The sequence below is a fragment of the Schistocerca piceifrons genome, chromosome 2 (genome assembly GCF_021461385.2).
Source record: "Schistocerca piceifrons isolate TAMUIC-IGC-003096 chromosome 2, iqSchPice1.1, whole genome shotgun sequence".
In the NCBI taxonomy this organism is placed as follows: domain Eukaryota; kingdom Metazoa; phylum Arthropoda; class Insecta; order Orthoptera; family Acrididae; genus Schistocerca; species Schistocerca piceifrons.
The window spans coordinates 1,106,109,829-1,106,135,166 of record NC_060139.1 but is presented as its reverse complement, the minus strand read 5'-3'; the positions used below and the strand labels follow the sequence as shown (position 1 = coordinate 1,106,135,166).

Below are 25,338 nucleotides of genomic sequence, written 5' to 3'. Positions count from 1 at the left end.
AGGTTACAAACGTTGCTCAGTGTAGCGACCATCTGCGCCCTCGAGAGCCTGAAACCGCTCTGGGGACCGCTCTACTGCTGTGGACCGCGTCCGGCTGCCGCCCAGCAGTCTCAGCCTCGGCAGCGGTAGCTTTTCTTAACAATTTGCGGTGCCGTCAGTCGTCGGACTCTCCGAGTAGCATTTCACAAGTCACCCGGACTTCCGAATCGTGTCGAGGCTAAAGGACGTCCCCGTGCTCCTTCAATGCGTCAATACTCGCGAACAGCGGAGGGACTACCGCAATTGTTTTGATAGAAAATCTATACGACTAAAGGCCTGGTCACCTTGTCCAGGCCCATGCTGACTGTCTGCAACTCTAACGCACGCACGCCGGTGTTCACGTTTCAACGATACGTCGAGACACCAGTCACGGCGCCTAACGGGAAGGCGTGACATTAACACTACCGACAACGTAAATCGTACAGTGCACACTCTGAACGTTATTTTTGCAAGGATGGGTACCCATACGGTAAATAGTTTTGCGTCTACACTAGCTTAACTAGCTAAAGTTTAATTATAACCGCCCTATTTATTCTATTCACTGTTACCACGGTCAGTAATTTTGATGTGGGAATAAAACAGCTCGTCCAGTACTTTCAGTGTCTCGTTTCGTAATGTAATTGCCTCGGCACGACACGAGTTGGTGGGCCTACACTGTACTGGCTGTATAGCTGGAATAACACGAGGGGCAGGCTCCCCTATAGTGTCCTCCTACTGTACCACTTCAGTCTCGTTTCTGTAGAAATTCTAGAAAACTGATGATTCCGCGTATTGAAACTATTAAGATCAACACTTTCAAAGCACTCTTCTAAATCTATAAATGCCATAAATGTGGCTTTAGGCTGGTCGATGTAGCCGAGCGGTTCTAGGCGCTGCAGTCCGGAACCACGCTGCTGCTACGGTCGCAGGTTCGAATCCTGCCTCGGGTACGGATGTGTGTGATGTCCTTAGGTTAGTTAGGTTTAAGTAGTTCTCAGCCTAGGGGATTGATGACCTCAGATGTTGAGTCCCATAGTGCTTAGATCCATTTGAACCATTTTGTGGCTTTAGAGACCTTTTTCCATGCCGTGGCGGAGTGATACAGTAACTAGTGGTAACAATATGAAAGAACAAAGATTATCGGTTGCAACTGAGAGTGCTTGCTCTTTCATAAATGTGAGTTTGTCTTTGTGCAACCTATTTTCGAATATAAACCGTATGGTCTGCAGTGCAAATGGCTCTGAGCACTGTGGGACATCTGTGGTCATCAGTCGCCTAGAACTTAGAACTACTTAAACCTAACTAACCTAAGGACATCACACACATCCGTGCCCGAGACAGCATTCGAACCTGCGACCGTAGCGGTCGCGCGGTTCCAGACTGTAGCGCCTAGAATCGCTCGGCCACTTCGGCCGGCCGGTCTGCAATGCCTCGCGTATCGTTCCACTATTCTGGAGAGCAAGCATTGGGTAGCACCTCATTACAAAAGCGGGTAGCCGCTAAGCGTTTAGAGGGGGCCGCTATGTGATGCAGTCATTCAGAAACGAATCGATGCTGCCGAACCAATGTGTCTGCTGCGTGGTTCAGATCGGACCGTTAAAGTCCGGAAACCGTAGGAGGAACTGTGAAACGCAGTGGGACGCAGGAACATACACGCCTCGAAAGACGGGGGCCGATCCTGCCAGCTTGGTGCAGCTGTGGAGGGGGCAGGGCGGTGGAAGGGGCAGTGGCTGCGTGCTGTGCGCTGCCGCTGCTCGGCGCAGCCCAGCCCAGCCAAGCCGCTGCCACCACAAACACTTGCTCAGTCTCGATATCAGAAGCACCCAGCCGGACGTACCCTCGACACACAGTGTACCGTCTCCAGGGATATCGGCCAGCCGTGTTGCTGGCAGACCGCTGAAACCACTGCCACAGGCACTGATGCCATCTGGACTACTGGATGTTGTAGTCTACAGCGCCATCTACTTCGAGGCGACTGGAGACGGAACGTTACCTGATCTGCCAAAGGAGAGAAGATGCAGGCGACTGTGATGTAAGAACCGCGGGAAGTGTTAATAGAAGTCGCCGGATGAGCACACGAAGCCCGCTGCTTCCGAATAGGAATATCGCAAGCACGGCGTCGGCGCCTGGATCGGACGACGTGAGTCGGTGTGTAGCTAGGGTACCGCTGCCCAGGCAGGGAGCAAGTCGCCGCCGCCGGCGCGGGCCGCAGCCGTAGCTCTGGCTGCTTCTTCACCGTCTTCAAAACCCGTCATTGTAGCAGCAGTAACCGATCTAACAACTGCGCCGCGCACTTGCTACCTCGTATAGGCGTTGCCGACAGCAGCGCCGTACTCTGCCTGTTTACGTATCTCTGTATTTGAATACGCGTGCCTATACCAGTTTCTTCGGCGCTTCGTTGTACATCGTGTACAAGAACCGAGAGTGAATTATAAAAGTGGAAGACCGAGAACGAAGTGCTCGGATTAAATAGGGAGTAAGACAGGGATGTAGTCTTTCGCCCCTACTGTTCAATATGGACATCGGAGAAGCAATGAAGCAAGTAAAAGAAAGGTTCGAGACTGGAACCAAAATTCATCGTGAAAGCATATCAATTATAAGGTTCGCCGATGTCTCTGCTATCCTCGGTGAAAGCGAAGAAGAATTACCGGAGCTGCTGAATGGAATGAGCAGTCTAATGAGTACAGAGTACGAACTGGGAGTAAATCGAAGAAAGACGAAAGGAATGGCAACATTGCCCTTAATTTGAGGAAGACATTTCTGAGAATATACGTTTGGAGCACAGCATTGTATGGTAGTGAAACACGGACTGTAGAGAAACCGAAACAGAGGAAAATCGAAGCATTTGAGATGTGAAAAGACGAATGTTGAAAATTAAGTGAACTGATAAAGTAAGGAATGAGGAGGCTCTGCGTAGAATCGGAGAGGAAAGGAATATTTGGAAAACGCTGACAAGAAAGGTCAGAGTGAAAGGACATCTGTTAAGATATCTGGGAAAAGCTTCCGTAGTACCAGAGGGAGGTGTAGAGCGTAGAAAGTGTGGAGTCTCTGCATAAACTAGGTATTAGTATCAAATGGAAAATTTTTGACAAACATTCATATTTCCAAGAAAGTGACGATCACACTATTTTCGCTTTGAATTCAGAAATAAAATACGATAACCTACATATATAGTGACGTCCTTAATGTAGCAAATTTTATACAGTTATAGTAGTCACTACTGATAACGTAAATAAAGATACGACATGTACGAGAGTTTAATGAAATAAGAAAAGATGAAAGAATTCACATCGGGACTGAAGAAACAACAGAAAAAGCTTGCTAAAGTATCAAAAGAGAGTGAAACAGCGCGGCGCAAGTCTTATCACAGTAGACAACCAAATATTCGGAATCTTCTACCGGAAGTTATTTCATTTTCGAATATCCAACTAAAACTACACAGATTACCTGCCCGGAAACAGCTGAAAATAAATCTTATTTGACAGACAATGTAAACGTTCAAATTAATGTAACACCACGTAAATTCGAAGCTTATTTCCTTACCTGTGACAAGAACACCGACACAGGTTGCGTAACTCGATTTCTACAAGTTTGCTACACCGATTTCGATCATTTAGACATTCCTGAGAAATTACTGGATGTAAACCAACGTACAGCTAACGCACGACGAGATAGACTTGTCGTTTTCAACTCGAGTAAAAAACCTATCTTTGTACAATTACAGTAGCTAAAGATCCCTCTATGACCGCAAGAAGAATGGTTCTGTGAAGTTACTGTAAGACAAAAAGAACTTAAATTTATGATGGTCCCATTACATTACACATCAAAAGCAGGCCCACCGTGCGCAAAAGTAATGAATATGGATAGTGCGTTAAAGTTACTCACAAAACAAGATAAACATCACCATCAAGGCACGAGTCTCAATGTATCAGAGAGTGAATACTTAGATTTGTCGTAGCACGTAGTACATAGCACTTTCGCTTTCGTACTTGAAGTTTCTTTGAGCTTTGAGACATGAAAGAAGAAATGCGTCACATCTTAATAATTAAAAATAAAGACATTCTTCTTGGTGTGTTTTGAAGGCATATTGTTGCAAGATTTATCCTTCATGGAGGAGGTAACAAAACACTGCAAGGAAGATGGTTCAAATGGCTCTGAGCACTATGGGACTTAACTGCTGAGGTCATCAGTCCCCTAGAACTTAGAAGTACTTAAACATAACTAACCTAAGGACATCACACACATCCATGCCCGATGCAGGATTCGAATCTGCGACCGTAGCGGTCGCACGGTTCCAGACTGTAGCGCGTAGAACCGCTCGGCCACTCCGGCCGGCTGCAAGGAAGAGATCAACTTATTACGGGCATGTATGACCAGGTTAAAACGTTGACAGTTTATCTAGTTCGCTCAGAAAAGAATGAAGATATGGTGAGGCATTTTTTTCAGCGTGAGTAGTGTGGCTTTTAACATTAGACTGTTGCACAGCGCACTGCGCACTCTGGGAAGACGGCCGCCCGCCGAACGTCTACACCGGCGGTCGCCGAACAGCGCCGGCTCGGCTCGAGTGTCGACGTGGCCGCAGCTAACGGCAGAATGCAAAAACCTCACCCGACGCCAAGAGCTGTGTGTTTTTCTTCGTCAGTAACAAACAAAACTACTTACAGAGACAGTAGGACTTTAATATGTGCTTCATGTTCATTGACGGTGAATTGGGCAGTGAGCCAAGTAACGTTTGCGCTTACATCGGAGACAGAGTGGTACGTGGCGCGGTCACTCCGGGGAAGACCTTACTGTCTGTCTTCTAGTACTGATAACTCACGAAACGTGCTGTGGCATAAATGTCAAACGGAAGTTGTGCTTTATAGACGCGGTCATACTCAAATGTGATACATGTTTGTAGCAACTCCAACAGACAAAGCTTACAAAGAGATCTATCCATCAGTCAGTCTGCTCATTTCCGTTATGCAAAACTTGGTGCGAGTCTCAGCTGACTGTTCGCTTTAAAAATTATTTCGTTATAATGCAGGATCGTCCCGATGGGAAAGGTGCGTCGCTATATTAGAAAAAAAAAAATACGCTGTTGCATAAAAACCATCGCGTTCAGTGCAAGAAACAATGAAATCGTATTAGTTGCACACAAAACCTTTACAATAGTCTCTCCCCACTATAGAACCCTGGATGGTGGCTTGAGACACCCAATACGCAGCTTCGGACTCCATTTATAGTGGGTGGAGACCAGAAATCCCATCAGGAGACATGACAGACAAAAACGGCAGGGCCTCGATGGGTGTTTCCTACACTATGGTGCACCCCCTGTTTCACTGTATGTTCTAATTGGCACGTTAACAGTGACTGAGTGGGATCACATCCTCTCCCAGTACAGCTCTTCATTGCTGACATAAACGTTAATACTAGACAAATACTTTACGCTAACAGTACGTAGAAAACTGGAGAAGTCAGCTGCGACAAATATAAGAAAATAGTACAAACAAAATCGAAACTACAGAGAGTAAATTACAGTACAAATAAGAAATTTAAACTTTAATAAATGATGTGGAATCTGCAGCGGTTATGAGCATTCCAAAGAAAAACGCGTTTGCTATTATGAACCAACATTCCTCTCCTTGGTTAGGAATCCCGAATGCTCTAGAGGAGCTTGGGTATTAATAACCGATTCAGCTGTATTTAGTCCTTTATCATTGGACCACTACTGGTTTCGTGGCACGGGTGAACATATGATTAAAACATTAGCCCTAATACAGTGAATACTGGAATCCGGCTGTTTTATTCTATGACACACCGCTTTTTAGCGGTGCTTTTGTTCTGACGGAGAACGAATGATGGCTAAAACGGTACCAGCTTTTCTGCTCTGATGTTTTAGTCATATGCTCACATGAAGATGTGGCTTTTACTGTCACGAAACCCATATTGTATTCTATGTTAACCGGGGGCCAAGAAACGACGGAGAGGATCCGTCCCCGCCGCAGCCGCAGTGGTCCACAAGCACACGACGACTACCGCAGTCCACTTCACGCCTCCTCCAACCCACACCGACCGCTCTTTCAGGGTTTAAACGAGACTGGAATGGTGTCTTGAAAAGTGCCGTTTAATATCTAGGAGCCAATACAGATTTAGAGAAGAGAAAGGGACTGTGGAAAATCTGTATTCGCTTGTTATGGACGTAATCTCAGCCATTCAAACGAAAAAAAAGGATGTCGCCGCTTTTCTCGTCGTTGAGGCATCATACGATCACGTGTAGATGGATACAGACTCTCTTCAAAACATGCTGGCGGATTTCTGTATTCCTTCGAGGAATCAGTTGCCTGTAAGCTCAAAGAACAATTGTATCACATTTAAAGAAAACATGGTAGGTTGTTTCTTGTCTCTCAGGGCGCAATTTTAAGCCCTTCTCTTGCATACTCTGTATACTTATGATATAGAGCGAATAATTACTCTCCTGACAACCTTTTGCAGTATGTAGTCGATGTTTGTGTTTATTCAACTGCATACTCGTATCTTCAGGGTAAAATGGATTTGTTCACTGTTATGGAAAACATCGATGAATGGCTGTCTAACGATGGGTTGGAGATCTCGACTGAGAAATCGGTAATCGTACCATTTCGAAGTAGAACGCTGCTCGCTATGTTGATCACGCTACATGCATGAAGTATACCTTTCAGAGAGAATCTCATGCTTGATTCCTTGCAATGATATTTAACTCTGCTTCACCTGTGGCCTCCCATACAATTTAGTGTTGATAAATGCGAGAATCTGTATATATATACTGATGGACGGAAAATTCCACAAGAGGCATAAGGATGTGCTTTTCTGTGACGCCAGTTCCAAATCAGTAAAGCCCACAAACTGCCTAAAAGTGCTTCAGTTTTTACGGCGGAGTCTGTGGAAATTTTGGGACCAATAAGTCTGTATCTTCACTTTCTTCCGAAGTGTTCAACACTGTAGAAGCAAGAAAACAACCACCGTTATATCTGGGACATGTTATTGGAATATGTTCGCCGTAAATGGACAGGGCAGACAATCATCTGCTGTGTGTGGGTGCAGAAGAGGCTGATGTCTGAGTGAAGCGAGCTGCATCTGCAGGAAGTGTTCGCGGTTCGAAATTACCATGTACAGAGCCACGGAAAACACCGTTGGCGAGAGATGTGGAGTGTGTCTCAACAAACGAAAGGTGGATATTAAGCGGCATTACAACCTCTAATTCCTAAAAGATCGTGGTGTACGAGGGCGCATTTGGACCGATCTACCATTTTCACCATCATTCTACCCTGCTTTAATCGCGCCTCGTTTCCAGTACATCTGTACAGAATCAACATTTACGAATACCCTACAAGAGAGTATGATTTTAAGTCAGAAGGTGGTGTAAGCCATATCTTGTTTTAGTGTTCCAATTTTGACAATGAGTGATCGGAATTATGAAGACTTTGATAAGTATGGGTTACTTCCTCCTTCAATTTCTAAAGACATTCGTCTTTATAAAGGATTCATATTTTCGTTCATCAGCGTCACTTATCATTAAACTTAAGAAGTAGTGTGAATTTATAACATAATTGCATCTAGTTGACTTGTCATTCGATTTGTTAAACATTTGTTGTGGGAAAAAAATTGGCGGCTTGAGCTTTCAGTTCCGTAAATATGCATTTCGTCTGAATGATTATGTATTCTACGTAAATATGTGTTTTCGATGACTAAATAAAGTACAAACTCTGGAGACGAAATAAAAGAAACAGGCAAACACATTATAAAACTTCCTGGCAGATTAAATCAGTGTGCACCGACCGAGACTCGAACTCGGGACCTTTGCCTTTCGCGGGCAAGTGCTCTACCATCTGAGCTACCGAAGCACGACTCACGCCCGGTCCTCACAGCTTTACTTCTGCCAGTATCTCGTCTCCTACCTTCCAAATTTTTCTGGAAACACATTATAGTTTATTCGTGACTGCTGGTCACAGTTGTCTGTAAGGCAGCTTCCTTTCTATGGCGACCTGTACTTTTGTGCTGTTGACCTTGGATCGCCGAGTATACACAAAGAGAGAGTTTTAGAAACAAGTGACCTTGATGAGTGCTACAGCAGCCATGTCTGAATAGGTGTGGCGAAGTGAGAGGGGTTGCGCACGAGACCTTGAGAGCCATGATTTCAGGAATCGTTAGCGACAGGATTACAGCCGGCACACATCCTGCCCATTCGCCTCCGTCCACAGTAAGGAACAAGTACAGGAACAGGTCCCGCCCCTTCACCCCCTCCACAGAGACTAAGTGCACCCAAGTATATTCTTTGGGATCTTCCCATAGAGCGCGTAGTCTTTACCGTTCATCGCATGTTTTCAGTCGACCCACGTGCTTTACTACGTTTGTTTGCACATTACAGTAGCGAGCACTGTTTTACCACTTTGCAGTATGTGTGTCTTTGAAGTATCTGTATCTTTTAACAAATTTTCTTGTACTTATTAGCAGAGTTTTGCCGCTTCTACTTGTGCATTGTAGCAGTCTTTGCGTTTTTCTGCGTTTCCCTTGTGACTTTTATAGCGTTTGCTTCGTCGTTGTAATACTGTTTTATCGCTTGTGCTTCTACGTTGCAACAGTGTTTTGAAATGAGTGCTTTTAAGGGGAACACACCGTGGTTCAGGCCGCAAAAAATCGATTCTCGGTTTTCATCATATTTCGATAGATTAAGGTTTTATTTAAGTACTCTGAAAAGGATTTTGCTGAAAAAAAATTTTTTTTTTTCGAGCATTTAAAGAGCATTTTCCTACCACGTGTGTTTATGTGTCACGCCCACTTTTCTGTCACCCACATTTCTGCATATATTTTAGATCTTTATATCCCCTATATTGCACGTTAGGGATTTTTTTCTACTCACGAATGTGTTGGTTATCCTTGGAATGCAACGTTCGGTATTCTTTTGTTTCTGCTTTTTGTAAACAACACGCATTGAAACACGCGGTTAGTTTTCTTCAAGTGTGATTGCGCGTAGTTGTTATACTTACGATTGCAGTGCTTGATTACGTGTGTTTTGTTGTGTTTATTGAAGATGACGAAACGTAAAGGCATTTTCAAGAAACACAATTTAGAGGAAACAAGTTCAGAAAGCGTTCTGTACAAGAGGTTATGTCACCTGGCAACGATGTTTCTAATTGTAACTCTTCAACAAGTGCATCATCAAAGAAGCTCTCGCCATTTTAAGAGAGTTACAACGAATTTACTGCAAGTGACAGGGGGTGCAGCAACATTATTATAAATTTGCGAATATTATCAGATATAATTTCTAAATTTGTACAATGTAGACATTGTGGTGCGTCACAGTGTGAAAATTTGTGAGAGTGACAGTGGGAGAAAAGGCCTAGCAATTGCTTTAGATTTAATTTGCACTAAATGCTCAGCTGTGATTTCTTTTATGAGTTCTTCAAAACCAGATGCAAGCGGCCCTCATGAAATCAACACTAGATTCGTTTATGCCTAACGATCCATTGGCAAGGGCATGGCTGCAGGGAGAACATTTTGTTCAGTGATGAACTTACATCAACCACCACATAAATTTGAAAACTGACTGCAATATTAGAGAAAGCTGTAAGCGAGGTCAGTCAGGAAACCATGAAACTGGCTGCTGGGGAAGCAGTGGAAGGAAATGATGGATGTTTGGATATTACAGTTGCACTTGATGGATGTTTGGATATTACAGTTGCACTTGCTGGAAGTTGGCAGAAAAGAGGACAGACTTCTCTGAATGGAGTGTTAGATGTGGAGATAATGTCTAAATATTGCAAATGTTGTAAGGTCAATGAACATAAAGAACACAACTGTGTGGCTAATTTAAGAGGAACAGGTGGTGGTATGGAAATTCATGGAGTACAAGAAATATTTCATCGCTCCGTAGAAACAAGAGGTGTATTGTGCACCAAATATTTGCGTGATAGTGACAGTAAGGCATACAACAATGTGGTGAACTCTAAAGCCATATGGAGATGCCATTATCATCAAAATAGAATGTGTAGACCATGTTCAAGAACGTTTGGGAACAAGGCAGAGACAACTAACTGTTGATATGAGACGAAAAAAATTAGAAGATGGAAAACTGTTGACCGGACAGGGTCAGTTAACTAAAACTGAAATAGAAATCTTTGCAGGTGGGCAGGTAATTAGGAGAAATAGAGAAAATCTGGAGGCAATGAAGAGAGATGTTTGGGCTATATTCTTCCACAAGTCCTCTACTGATGATAAAGCCACATCGTGGATTGTGACCATCAGGAGAAAATTCGTGGTGCCACTGGAGAATCTTATTCTCACCAGGATTCTCTTCCTGCTGCTGTTATTGCTGCAATTAATCCTATTTTCAGAGACTTGGCTCATCCTAACCTAAGGTAATGTCTGCATTGGCAGACACAGAACCCAAATGAATAATTTGGAACTGCCTTCCAAAAACTATTTGTAGGCATGCATACAATGAAACTAGGAGTTCATGATGCTGTTATTACATTTAATTGTGGTAATAATGGAAAGTGTTGGATACTGAAAAAGCTAGGAATTAATCCTGGTCAAAATATGATCACTGGGTTGCAACATTGCGATAAAATGAGGATAGCCAATGCAGACAGGTCTGCATCTAATATCGCCAAGAAAGGAAGACAAACATCCACGAAGGTGAAAAAGAAAAGGCCACCTCTGGTATTACATTCATTAACATTCCCCCATTCGAAAGTTGATAAAAAATATTTTCTGCAGAAAAAACTTATTATTTTTTGTTAATAAATTTAAAAAAGTATTTCTTAAAAAATGTAAAATGGATAAAGTAGATTTTAGTATAGTTGACTCTATTAGCATCGTGTAACATACAGTAAAAATATTAAGTTCCTGTATCAAATAGATTTGTAAAAAATGGGTCAAATACTTGCCTAAATTAACATGGGTTAGATAGGCAGGATGTGGTCCCCTTAAATGAGAAATTTGAGGAAACGAGTACAATTACCGCAGGTCTCTGAAGCGGTATATTTCTACAGCGAACTTCCAGAAGCTCAACGAAATAATGCCTTCTGCTACAAATAACGAACGTTCGTCTACCTACCAGTGCTACTTATGCGATTAGGATTTTACTTCAGGTAGATTACAAGACTGCCAACAAAATATTCGTGAGGAAGGGCAACAGAAAACGTTGAAATATACGATGTGGGCATTTGAAACTGATTCTAAAAAGTGCTGGATGGATCTTTTCCAATCCGTACACGAATTATGTGTGAAATCGGATGACCTAGAACTCGGCAGGGAAGGCAAATTTTTGACGTCGAAAGGAGAAATGGAATGTGCTACGCTTTCCATTCATTGCTTAAACCACACTAGTCTCACTGCGTTTTTGGGAAGAGTACCGATAATGACATTTGTTTCACTGAAACAATGGTAATCATTCAATTGGGGTTTTAACTTATTTCAAAACATTCGAGAACGATTTCAATTTTTGGGTGAAGCTGGGACACATGCTTTTATCCCTTTGAAATAATCAGAGTTTGTTTCCCCATAGAAAGCACTGAAGCTCTTTTAATCATCTACCATAGAGATAACAGAATGGAATCATTCATAACCATTGAATATTATTATTACTGTTTAGTACTCAACACTACCAAAGCCAACTGATAATTTGAAGTATCAGGTATCCAACTGTATGTCACCTACAACTTGTTCCCAAATTTGTTTTATTCTAATGTCTTAAGTGGTCACAAGAATTTTACAATAAAAGTACGTCAGTGTAGAATTTGTTGTATTTATTACCTTACTCATTTCACATAGTTGCAAATTAGTCACTGTGCTGGAGATTCGAGGTGGAGGCATTTAAATTTTAATTTAATTTTGTGTTGATAGTCAAAGTAAAAGCAGTCTATCTTTACAAGGGGAATCTGTTAACACTTGGCTAGGCTTATTATTCTTTTGGTAGCCTATTCATATTGAATTGTAACGTTATGAATTCTCACACAAAACTTACGCTGTACAGTTTAAAATTACACAGAGCCACACATGTTAATTATGTTGCTATGTGAGAAACGCCTCTTGGATGCAAATCATTACTTCTGCAGTAATGTAAAAGTTTTGTGATTTTTGTTCTGCATGAAGGTAGTGTCATTTGGTAAGTATTTTTACTCTGGGAAACAAATAATTTCATAAAGATTTCGTTCTATGATTGACATAACACAAAGTTAAACTGATGTGAAAGCTTTTGTCCATGTACTCATGAATTATGAGATATGTTTGTATTCTTTCACCTCAAGTATACTACCATAAATAATTAAATATTTGCATCCCAAATTCTTACCCCATGGTAGTCTCATTAGCTACAAAGAAATTAAGCGGTACTCAAGACCCTGTTTATATGATCTACATAGTGCTTGATGTAATCTGGATTACTAAACATTTGGATATTATCAAAATGTTTTAGTAACTGCAAATATACAAATATATACTGCAATATACAAACCTTTTACTTTGGCACTAACAAGCAACACTTTTTTGGCACTTCGAATATCCTGAAGAAGCTCTTTGAAAGGATGTGGCAATATTTGTGTCTGTTAGTTACAATAAATTTCAGAAAATTTTCAAATATATAATGGTGGTAAGTTATTATACACTCCTGGAAATTGAAATAAGAACACCGTGAATTCATTGTCCCAGGAAGGGGAAACTTTATTGACACATTCCTGGGGTCAGATACATCACATGATCACACTGACAGAACCACAGGCACATAGACACAGGCAACAGAGCATGCACAATGTCGGCACTAGTACAGTGTATATCCACCTTTCGCAGCAATGCAGGCTGCTATTCTCCCATGGAGACGATCGTAGAGATGCTGGATGTAGTCCTGTGGAACGGCTTGCCATGCCATTTCCACCTGGCGCCTCAGTCGGACCAGCGTTCGTGCTGGACGTGCAGACCGCGTGAGACGACGCTTCATCCAGTCCCAAACATGCTCAATGGGGGACAGATCCGGAGATCTTGCTGGCCAGGGTAGTTGACTTACACCTTCTAGAGCACGTTGGGTGGCACGGGATACATGCGGACGTGCATTGTCCTGTTGGAACAGCAAGTTCCCTTGCCGGTCTAGGAATGGTAGAACGATGGGTTCGATGACGGTTTGGATGTACCGTGCACTATTCAGTGTCCCCTCGACGATCACCAGTGGTGTACGGCCAGTGTAGGAGATCGCTCCCCACACCATGATGCCGGGTGTTGGCCCTGTGTGCCTCGGTCGTATGCAGTCCTGATTGTGGCGCTCACCTGCACGGCGCCAAACACGCATACGACCATCATTGGCACCAAGGCAGAAGCGACTCTCATCGCTGAAGACGACACGTCTCCATTCGTCCCTCCATTCACGCCTGTCGCGACACCACTGGAGGCGGGCTGCACGATGTTGGGGTGTGAGCGGAAGACGGCCTAACGGTGTGTGGGACCGTAGCCCAGCTTCATGGAGACGGTTGCGAATGGTCCTCGCCGATACCCCAGGAGCAACAGTGTCCTTAATTTGCTGGGAAGTGGCGGTGCGGTCCCCTACGGCACTGCGTAGACTGTGGAGACCTCACGCCCCACGTGTTGAGCAATTCAGCGGTACGTCCAACCGGCCTCCCGCATGCCCACTATACGCCCTTGCTCAAAGTCCGTCAACTGCACATACGGTTCACGTCCACGCTGTCGCAGCATGCTACCAGTGTTAAAGACTGCGATGGAGCTCCGTATGCCACGGCAAACTGGCTGACACCGACGGCGGCGGTGCACAAATGCTGCGCAGCTAGCGCCATTCGACGGCCAACACCGCGGTTCCTGGTGTGTCCGCTGTGCCGTGCGTGTGATCATTGCTTGCACAGCCCTCTCGCAGTGTCCGGAGCAAGTATGGTGGGTCAGACACACCGGTGTCAATGTGTTCTTTTTTCCATTTCCAGGAGTGTATGTGATTCACATACCTTCCCATCCATATTAAAATTTCAGGATGGTATTTATATTGTGTCACTATAAACTTTCAGCACTCATAAAAATCAGAATTTTGAATGCACATACATTTAAAAAAGACCTAATGTCATAAATTGGTAGCCACCCATTAAAATTATTGGTCTGTAGAAGACATTGTTAATGCCCAGTTGCAATGTACATACAAGAGGATGAGTATTACCTTTTGTATGTATTCACTTGTGCATTTACTGGTATACGCATATCACCATAAAGCACCTTCTAATAATCCACAAATACCTTCAAAGTCAGCAGCTGTTCCAAAAGTGGTAGCTTCTATAGAGCAAATGTTGATGCAACTTCCAGAAGACTATTTTAGATCACATGGGTTGTAAGTGGATATTTGGTCAGTTCTGTGAGGGATGTGATGAACACACATATTAATAGTTCATTCTATATCAACAACGCGAAAGGTATACATTTCTTTCACGTTTGCTACGTTCAGTGATCGTGGTTACAGATGAAAAACTAAAAGTCTGTAGAGGTACATGACAACTGTGTGGAAAGTTACAAGTCTGCAAAGTTTGCAAACAAATTAACAGATCTCAGGATAAATAACTTATTATTGTAATCTATGCACATCAATGGAACTTCTGTTATAGTACAATAAATTTGCAGGGCTTTATACATGGCCTCATTACTTCCAGTTTTCCCCTTACTCTTTCTCTCCCTACTCCAGACTGGTACCAGCCAACAATTAAGATGACCAAGGCTGCAGTGGAACCTGTGTTAATTTCAGTTTCTTGTCCCCTGGTTTCCTTAAGTAGAATAACATGTAATAGTGTATGACATCTTTCACTTCTATTTTTATCAGTAGAGTAAAGAATTGTCTTTTCATCAATTTATTTTCTTAAATGCATAAGGAATATACATAGCTACCCATTTGTATTTTTTTTTTGTTATGGTTTTAGGGTGCAAAACTGCTACGGTCATTAGCGCCATACCCATTTGTATGTTTCAATGTTAATTTACACAAGTAATTTCATGTAGTCATATCAAAATGCCGAATTATGAAACGCAATAAATTTTGTCCTCCTGTATATCAATTGGAAAGCCATAATGTACAATTTTTGAAGCTGTATAATATCTCACACGATAATGAGACATAATTATATTTTTATTGAAAATAGACTGGTGAAGATTTACTCAAGGTGGATACAAAATCAACACTTTTGGTACATTGTATTTGGTATGATATGTTACTGTGCTGTTTCAGTGTTTTAGTAAATTATGTAGAGACCTCCACGAAATTTCATACAATATTTGGAAACACCTCTTTAAATTTTAGAAACAAAAGAATAAAAGAGTTCATTTAACTCCTTTACTCCATAATTTTATAAGTAACACAGCGACTGCCAACGGCCACAGCAGAGCCTGATGTCGTTTTCCCAAAAATGTGGGGGTGAAAACCCATTAATCTGCATGCTGCATTCAGTGTATTGTGAATGAAACGTTATAGTGCTCTCCAGATTAATTTCAGTGAGATTGAAGTAAAGAACAAATCACTCTTTACACAGTTACCACTCCTGTTTCAATGCCTAAGTAACTGCTGCAACGTGAGAAACTATATGCTCATACTTTCAGTGAGAAAAAATACTTTAGGCAAAAAAATTCTAAAGTGGTGCAAATATTATCTGACGGAACCAAAGCATCATGTTTGGCAGTATATGAAACCTAGACTAACTCTCATTACTGATTGCACATATTTTCTACAATGTATAAAATCCCTAACTGAAAGTTATTGTAACAGAGGTTCTAGTGGAGGAGGTGAGAAAGCTTTGCTGGTCATGTACAGATGCACTGGAGTAATACCAGATCTCTTCAAATGCTCATGTGCGGGATTGGGACACACTTCCAGTTCATACCTAATGCAAATCAGAGTGTTCCATAGGAACACCCATGGATTCTTTAATTGCTTCTTAGTGAAAACTTTACATCAATTAATGACCAATGGGTTATTATTAGACTAGATTCTGAAAGAGGACGTTTGTAGTAATTTGTTGGACAAGCTGCCAGGAAGTAATGTGAAAAAAAAATAGTTATACTGCTTGACAGAGAAGGGAATAAATTTGTATGGCCAGAAAATTATGATACAAGTAAAGTTGGCAAAAGCCTGTAACAGAAACTTGGGAAATTAAATATTTCATACTAAATCTGTTATCTTAATGCTCTTCATTTATTCATAAATGTGACACTGCACAGCTATTTTAACATTTTTAAGTACAGTCCTTTGCTGTAAGTTAAGTGGAATTGTTACATCTGTGACATTAAAATTACATCTGAAACATTTAACACATTGACTGCCATGAGGCCACAGCAGAGCAGCACTATGAGTTAAATGACTTATTTTATATTAACACCAATTCCTATTTTATTAATAGAACATGAACACAGACTGCATCATCAAATCTTGATTGTGTGCTGTTCATATGAAGCTCGATTTACAGATATATAAAAATTAGTATCTTTCAGATTTTATTTTCATGTTAATTCTACACTTTCAATTGTAAAATGTTATGTCCATAAGAATGGAAATGTCCACAGATGTTTTAGAGATTTAAAATAATACCACCTATATCTCCCATATATCCTGTCATCAGCACTTTGTCAGTGAAACTCCTTTGATATTTAAGTTGTGGAATATCCAATGTCAGAATTCACAGTGCCAATGGCTAACATAAAACAAGTACTCAGTATTTAGGTAGATATCCAATGAAGAAACAGATTTCCGTGTGAAAAAAAATACCCTCAAAGAATAATTTGAACTTAGCGAAAACGGAACTACAGCACAGCTGAGACCTAAGTTCAGAATTCAGACAATACATGTCAAACAACAATTTTGACTGTACTTCCAAAAGGTGGCCAAATTACTTTGTTCTTGATAGATCGATCTGTGCTGTTTCTGTATGTTATTCAATGAGAAGTTCAGCTGAAGAGTTAAGGACGGAAAAATATCTAACACAGCTTGATGAACATACAACATACCCATGAAACGCTGTTGCTTTTATTTCCTGCAGGCCCATACAAGTATAGCTATCACACCCAACAGGCAAGAATTAACTGGTGAAATTGTAAATGATATTTTTCAGAAAATCATTAAATGGTTCTCTGCAAATGGGCTCTCATTAAACTTTGACAAAACACAGTATATACAGTTCCACACAGTAAATGGAATGACACCATTAATAAATATAGACTTCGATCAGAAAACGGTAGCTAAGGTAGATTATTCAAAATTTCTAGGTGTATGCATTGATGAGGGGTTGAACTGGAAAACACACACTGAGGATCTGCTGAAACGTTTGAGTTGAGCTACTTATGCTGTTAGGGTCATTGCAAATTTTAGCTATATACTTCTCAGTAAATTATCTTACCACACCTATTTTCATTCTCTGCTTTCGTATGGCATCATATTCTGGGGTAACTCATCATTGAATAAAAGAGTGTTCATTGCACAAAAGCGTGTAATCAGAATAACTGCTGGAGCTCATCCAAGATCATTCTGTAGACACTTATTTAAAGAGCTAGAGATCTGCACTGTAGCCTCACAATATATATATATATTCACTTACGAAATTTGTTATTAACAATCGGAACGAAATCAAAAGTAACAGCAGTGTACATGGCTACAAGACTAGGAGAAAGGATGATCTTCACTACTCAAGGTTAATTTGGCTCAGAAGGGAGTAAATTATGCTGCCACAAAAGTCTCTGGTCAGTTACTTAATAGCATCAAAAGTCTGACAGATAGCCATGCAGCATTTAAAAGTAAATTAAAAGAATTTCTTAATGGTTACTCCTTCTATTCATTAGATGACTTTTTGGGTATAGTAAGTGGGTAATTTCACCAACCCCACCCCCAAAAAAGAAATATTAAGTGTCTTGTAATATTTTGCGTAGTGTAATATCTTGTATAGATACCTTTTATTAACCTGACATGTTCCACATTATTAAGAAGTGTTGTATTCATGATCTATTGAACAAGTACTAATCTAATCTAATCTGGGACAAACATACACATTACCACTAACAAGGAAGACAAAAAAAAGAACTCATTTGAATGACACTAACAAAATTACATATAGCTCTTGGTTGACAACAGACACTGCAAAGGATACCAACAAATTATTTTCCTGGGATGTTTACAACAGCATGAAGGACATTAATTTATCACATAGCAACAGCTACAGTTCTTCATATTCCATATATTAATCTCATTTACAATGCACAGGGACGATATTGGAAGATTATACAAGCTAAAATTCACCCATTACACTTGAAGGTACTAACAAAGTAACTCATACATGGAAATATCCTACTACTTTCATTAAGCATTTCCACTTTATGGCTGTCTTATATTCTTTAACTGTCAAAAATATTTGTACATAAATAAGCAAAACAACTTAGACGTGTTTGTGTATAATGTTGCTTTTCGACAATTGAGTTAATCGTCTGCATCCTTGGCTTATTACCAATGTAACAGATCCAAGAGCATTATTTTCGCATTGTATGTTGGTTCTGCTGTTTCCCAAAACGAATGTATTATACTAAGTGAATTACTTTATGAAAATTTGTCCTTATTGACATTAACATTTTGTATTGTTGGTGATGTTTTCTATTCATTATGCATATTTTTATTGCTGTAATAATAGACATTTATAATTAACTGACCAATTTAAATTTCTTTTAGTTATTACTGAATATCATAACAGTATATAGCTCTCTCTCTCTCTCTCTCTCTCTCTCTCTCTCTCTCTCTCTCTCTCTCTCTCTCTCACACACACACACACACACACACACACACACACACACACACACTCACACACACACACACACACACACACACACACACACACACACACACACACACACACACACACACACGTATATATCATTGTATCCTTGGTAGAAGTGTCTTCGACTGACATATTGATTGATTTATTGATCCATTTCATCTACAGCTGCATCAGTTATTGTCAAATAAATAAATGTTGTTACGCTATATACAGAGAGATAATAGACAAATGTTCTTCTGTGTGAGATTACATTGGGTTAACATAGAAAACATTATTTTTGTACGTATTCATGTTCTGTGTGAAAGCCAAGTACAACTTCAATTTAGATTTGAAGTGATCAACATTGTCTTGGCACTTTGAACATGTACATCCAATTCTTGTCTTGTATCATAGCTGTGTATTGTATGATTTTGAGTGATGAATGGTCTTTTTGCTTGTAAGTTTTGATTTTAAATACATTATAAGGAAGGGGCAGGATCATTCTTTTTTGAAACAATGGTCTACATGATTTGCAATTACCTATCCCTTCCAACAATCTTTTTTTTCAATTTTGAATGTCCTGATGACACCTCAAGAATTTCCCCAGAACATAATTCCTTATCAGCGGTGAGATTGTATGACTGCATAATATACACACTGAAGAGTGTTGTAACTGGTACAATTTTTTAAATGTACTTAACACAAAACAAGAAGTACTTAATTATTTGTTCATTTGCTCAATATGTGCTTTCCATTTCAAGTTCCATGATTCTTGTTGGAGATAATTCTGGAATGTTTTGTACCGCAGCATTACTGGAAGTTCTACCCATGTGTGTGGTCTTCCTCATATAATTATAGGATGTATTATTGTTTACACATAAGCTTATAGCCTGTGCATGATGGTCAGCCAGTCCAGCTTTAATTACAACTGATTTATATTTTGTTTTGGATCTAATTGTTATTTGGTCTATAGTAGTACCAGAATTATTCATTTCACATGTAGGGGAGTGGATTGTAATCTCCAAATTATTGGCTAATAATATGTTTATCAACTCAGATTTTGAATTGCTTCGCTTATTAAAGTCTACATTTGGGTCTCCACATATAGGAACTGGTTTTTAAGTGGCTATCTGGAGATCTGTATAAACATATGACAGTTAACTTGAATACTGGAATTTCTATGCCTAGTATTTCAAAAACCTTCGTAGTGGATAAGGATTCAACATTGTCTAATGTATTGAATTTTATATCTTTCTTTATGTATATGCAATTCCCTCCGTGTGTAAACTGATTTCTAAATGTTTGTGCTGCTAACACAAAATACCTTATTTTCACAGACTTTAACTCATTTTTTTTCAGGTCGTGTTCAGCTACGCAGTAGATTTCCAGATATCCTCACTTTATTCCTAATAATAATTGTGATGAATAATAGTGACCTGGTGAGATTTAAGTTCGGTCTGATTGTACTTGATTTATTCCTAAATTTAAATTACATGGGAAATCTTCCGTCTCATCTTGAAGCGTGAGTTGGTTTTCTCCGTTGGCCATAAGAAAATGCCTGATGGTGAAAAGAGGCAGTTATCTGTCTCTTTGGTCGTTCTTCTTGTTTGATTGATGTTGATGTGGTTTCTGTTTTTGCTGCAAGGACTGCTAATGGAGGTGTTAATAGGTCCACTATTTATCCTAATTTTGTCTTGATGCCTTTTGGGAATAACAAATCTTGCAGATGACACAGTCGCCTTACATTTCTTCTCACTGGAATTCCTGAACTTCCTCCTATTTCTGGGGTGGTAGTAGTTGATGTTGGTGTTGGTGTTGTTACTGCTGTTGTAGGTGTGGCTTTTACCCTTGTAGAATATGTTGATATGGGGGTCCTTGTTACTGGTACACTTTCAGCTAGTCGTGTATTTTCAATTGCTACTGTTGTTAGCGTTGTTGGTTTTGTTGACGTTTGATTTGGCACAGAATTTGGAGTGGACATTTCCGTGTCTGCAGAGGTGTTTGTTGTTGTCGGTGCTTCAGTGTCTATTTCCTCTTCACTTTCTAATGCTGTTATTATTTCAGAAATCTTTTGGCAGATAATTCTCTTACCTTTGCCATTCATGTGCTTACCAACCTTAGTGTAACAGTCCCTTTCTAAATAATCCACATTTTTATAAAACACATCGTATGTTTCACACATTTCTGTGAACAATTGATTTGCTTTATGTATTTCTGCGTTTAAGCACGACGTAGTAATTAAATCATGCTTTTGTGGAATTCTTACAACCATCACATGTTTCTTTCCCCTGAGTTTTACGAATGATTCTAGGCTATGTGTTGTTCTACACAGGCCATTTTTATAGACGTCGTATCTGCGACGCTTACCATTTTCATGTGCTTCTAGTGGGCGCGTGTGTAGCTGGTCAGAGGCAGAGCTTAGACTATGGATATGCACGGAGGGGATGAATGGACGAGACTTGTTCTCGGAGAAATCCTGACGAGACTTCAGCGCCAGGATTTCATCATACCATTAAACATGTACAATGGCGCAGAAAAACAATGAAAGTACGCAGTATGGGGATTCAGTTCTATATTTATTCCTATTTTATTTCAAAACAGTACGCAACAACCAACTTCTGAAAAATTTTTTTCACTTAGGTTCATATGTTTATCAGACAGTGAAATTTGTGTACATAGAAAATGACCTTTCTGCGTCACAAGAAGTGAGAGGTGCATATTTAATTAAAGAAATTTCAGACACAGCCAGAGTAAATTGAAAGTCTTCACAATTTCGCCACAAACTATTTTTTGTCAACTTCATAAACTTAAAATCAGGATTTGATACGCTAACTATGTCCGCCTTAAAAACTGAAACACCCATTTCAACGTAGCTGACTGCAAAGATTTTTCAACCTCTTCAATAATTGAGATTCCACCGATTACTTCATGTATGCAGTATCAAATGTAGAAAATTTGCTTTAACGTAAGTCAGACCTCGCTTCACATATGTTTATTTGAACGCCACTTCTGCGTCTTTAATGCAATGTGCATTAGTGGTTTCGAAAGTGTATACGACCCAAAACCGAAAAAGTAGCGGGCAGTAACATGGCTCTTTACAATAGAATGAAGCAAACAGATGTTAGCTTCAGTACACGTGCTCGAATTTACGCTCTCTCATCGACTTAAGTTGGTCAAAATTATCGCATTTATCCATATACCCGATCTGGTTAAAGTACGGTGTGATTGTAAAGTTAAATTTGGCAGTACATACCTAAATGCGGCAGCTCTGATAGGTGCGTCTAACAACGCATTTAAAAGGAAAGAAAATCAGCATAAGACTAATTAACGCTGTCAGAACTATCAAACTTTTGTATTTTGTGCGTCTAGTACTTTCGTTGTGGAGGTTATCATTGTATTCACATTTAGACGTATTTCTTCAGCTAAACTACGTGCCGCATGGGCTAAAAATGCCAACTACTTTCAGTTAGGACAAAATTTGTAAATGCTTTTTCGGTCTTTGTCATATACGGGGCAGCGTGTTTATTTACTTACTTACTTACTTAAATTTGTTGCCACGAAGTATACTGACTTGTACCGACATCTACCGAGCCGAACTAGGGCACTCGAGGTAGCTGAAGTTTAAAGACTGTTACAAAATTCGCGAATTCACTATCACGTCCTGCACTTGTGGCGCAATTCATATGAAAAAAACATAAAAGGTGCTGTCGTGCAAGTTATTGCAATACATGCACTGAGGCCAGAAAACTTGTATAATGTGAATTACAAACGTCTAAATGCATGGAGTTACATCGATGAAATCTTTGAAAAATGCATTACTCCCCAAAAGAGCAAAAAATGCAAACATGCAAGCAACACAGACTAGCAGGGGAATCCGCAGCTACTGACGTGGTTCGTTAGCACCACTGCGACCCGCGAGGCAGGCAAGAGTGCCACTTCACTCCAACAGCTACGGCAAACGGTGGCCTGGAAATGTTGTTGTTGTTGTTGTGGTCTTCAGTCCTGAGACTGGTTTGATGCAGCTCTCCATGCTACTCTATCCTCTGCAAGCTTTTTCATCTCCCAGTACCTACTGCAACCTACATCCTTCTGAATCTGCTTAGTGTATTCATCTCTTGGTCTCCCTCTACGATTTTTACCCTCCACGCTGCCCTCCAATACTAAATTGGTGATTCCTTGATGCCTCAGAACATGTCCTACCAACCGATCCCTTCTTCTGGTCAAGTTCTGCCACAAACTTCTCTTCTCCCCAATCCTATTCAATACTTCCTCATTAGTTATGTGATCTACCCATCTAATCTTCAGCATTCTTCTGTAACACCACATTTCGAAAGCTCCTATTCTCTTCTTGTCTAAACTATTTATCGTCCATGTTTCACTTCCATACATGACTACACACCATACAAATACTTTCAGAAAAGACTCTCTGACACGTAAATCTATATTCGATGTTAACAAATTTCTCTTCTTCAGAAACGCTTTCCTTGCCATTGCCAGCCTACATTTTATATCCTCTCTACTTCGACCATCATCAGTTATTTTGCTCCCCAAATAGCAAAACTCCTTTACTACTTTACGTGCCTCGTTTCCTAATCTAATTCCCTCAACATCACCCGACTTAATTTGACTACATTCCATTATCCTTGTTTTGCTTTTGTTGATGTTCATCTTATACCCTCCTTTCAAGACACTGTCCATTCCATTCAACTGCTCTTCCAAGTCCTTTGCCGTCTCTGACAGAATTACAATGTCATCAGCGAACCTCAAAGTTTTTATTTCTTCTCCATGGATTTTAATACCTACTCCGAATTTTTCTTTTGTTTCCTTTACTGCTTGCTCAATGTATAATTAGTTAATTAGTCCACGCGGCGTTCGCCTGCCTACAGCACGGGACGCGGTGGTCGGGGGGGGGGGGGGGGGAGGGGGGGGGGGGGTTGGTAGCTGCACGGGGAGCTGCCTGCTGCGAGGGAGCGCAGAGACCTCTGCCGGCCGCCGGCACGAAGCCGAGTCCGATTACAATCCTGAATCCTCGTCTCTCAACAGGCTGGTTCTAAACTCTGTGCTCGAATTGCGTGATCGTGGCGCCGGTTCTGACGACCACTCAGTTTTCTCGGTCCGTTGTTGATTTTACGCATCTTTCGGTTCGGTGTCGACATTTGATGCCGCTGTTCCTGTACACAGGGGATATGTGCATACCCTTGGAGCAAAGCTGGAGCTCGAAAGAAAAAAATAATCAGATCCGCCGTGTTAGTGCTCCGAGAACAGATAACCCGAGTTACGGTCGGCTGGGAACACGGCAACTGCGACGGGCTTGACGGGCAGCCAACTTAGCACAGGAGTGCTAAGGAAAACAACGCAGGCATCTTACAGCGACTTGCTAAATGTCAAAGTGTAGCGATCGGTTTGTGCTAAAGATGGCCAGAGATAGAGATGTAGGTAAGGAAAGCTTCTATTGATATCACGTGGCTGGATACGGAGCTGTTCTAAATGAACAGCTACGAGAATAAACGGAGGCAAGGGAACTCTGGAAAGCTGACCACCAGGCGACAGGCTAGTGGGCCGCCTGTCGCCTCATACGAGCTGCATTCAAGTTCTAAGGCCTCGGATTTTTTTTCTAATTAACTACTCACCCGAAATCGATGAAACTGGCGTTACTTCTCGACGTAATCGCCCTGCAGTCGTACACATTTTTCACAATGCTGACGCCATGATTCTATGGCAGCGGCGAAGGCTTCTTTAGGAGTCTGTTTTGACCACTGGAGAATCGCTGAGGCAATAGCAGCACGGCTGGTGAATGTGCGGCCACGGAGAGTGTCTTTCATTGTTGGAAAAAGCCAAAAGTCACTAGGAGCCAGGTCAGGTGAATAGGGAGCATGAGGAATCACTTCAAAGTTGTTATCACGAAGAAACTGTTGCGTAACGTTAGCTCGATGTGCGGGTGTGTTGTCTTGGTGAAACAGCACACGCGCAGCCTTTCCCGGACGTTTTTGTTGCAGTGCAGGAAGGAATTTGTTCTTCAAAACATTTTCGTAGGATGCACCTGTTACCGTAGTGCCCTTTGGAACGCAATGGGTAAGGATTACGCCCTCGCTGTCCCAGAACATGGACACCATCATTTTTTCAGCACTGGCGGTTACCCGAAATTTTTTTGGTGGCGGTGAATCTGTGTGCTTCCATTGAGCTGACTGGCGCTTTGTTTCTGGATTGAAAAATGGCGTCCACGTCTCATCCATTGTCACAACCGACGAAAAGGAAGTCCCATTCATGCTGTCGTTGCGTGTCACCATTGCTTGGCAAACATGCCACACGGGCAGCCATGTGGTCGTCCGTCAGCATTCGTGGCACCCCTGGATGACACTTTTCGCATTTTCAGGTCGTCATGCAGGATTGTGTGCACAGAACCCACAGAAATGCCAACTCTGGAGGCGATCTGTTCAACAGTCATTCGGCGATCCCCCAAAACAATTCTCTCCACTTTCTCGATCATGTCGTCAGACCGGCTTGTGCGAGCCCGAGGTTGTTTCGGTTTGTTGTCACACGA

General features: G+C 41.2%; 1 protein-coding gene and 1 non-coding gene across 2 annotated transcripts in view; both read right to left on the bottom strand.

Annotated features, from left to right (window-relative positions):
* Window positions 1-25,338, bottom strand: part of LOC124776913 (filamin-C-like) — a 542,943-nt gene that overhangs the window by 483,537 nt on the left and 34,068 nt on the right. The gene's annotated exons all lie outside the window — the stretch shown is intronic.
* Window positions 7,807-7,880, bottom strand: Trnas-cga. The gene has a single exon. It is a non-coding gene; the product is annotated as a tRNA-Ser (tRNA).